This window comes from Oncorhynchus gorbuscha, unplaced genomic scaffold (genome assembly GCF_021184085.1).
Source record: "Oncorhynchus gorbuscha isolate QuinsamMale2020 ecotype Even-year unplaced genomic scaffold, OgorEven_v1.0 Un_scaffold_1934, whole genome shotgun sequence".
NCBI lineage: Eukaryota > Metazoa > Chordata > Actinopteri > Salmoniformes > Salmonidae > Oncorhynchus > Oncorhynchus gorbuscha.
The window spans coordinates 24,554-25,000 of record NW_025746580.1 but is presented as its reverse complement, the minus strand read 5'-3'; positions in this window follow the sequence as shown (position 1 = coordinate 25,000).

The window sequence follows — 447 nt, the reverse complement described above, 5'->3', positions numbered from 1 at the left end:
TTTAAAGGGTTAAGGTTAGGAGTTAGTTTAAAGGGTTAAGGTTAGGGGTTAGTTTAAAGGGTTAAGGTTAGGAGTTAGTTTAAAGGGTTAAGGTTAGGAGTTAGTTTAAAGGGTTAAGGTTAGGAGTTAGTTTAAAGGGTTAAGGATAGGAGTTAGTTTAAAGGTTTAAGGTTAGGGGTTAGTTTATAGGGTTAAGGTTAGGAGTTAGTTTAAAGGGTTAAGGTTAGGAGTTAGTTTAAAGGGTTAAGGTTAGGAGTTAGTTTAAAGGGTTAAGGATAGGAGTTAGTTTAAAGGTTTAAGGTTAGGGGTTAGTTTATAGGGTTAAGGTTAGGAGTTAGTTTAAAGGTTAGGAGGTAGTTTAAAGGGTTAAGGTTAGGGGTTAGTTTAAAGGGTTAAGGTTAGGAGTTAGTTTAAAGGGTTAAGGTTAGGAGTTAGTTTAAGGTTAGG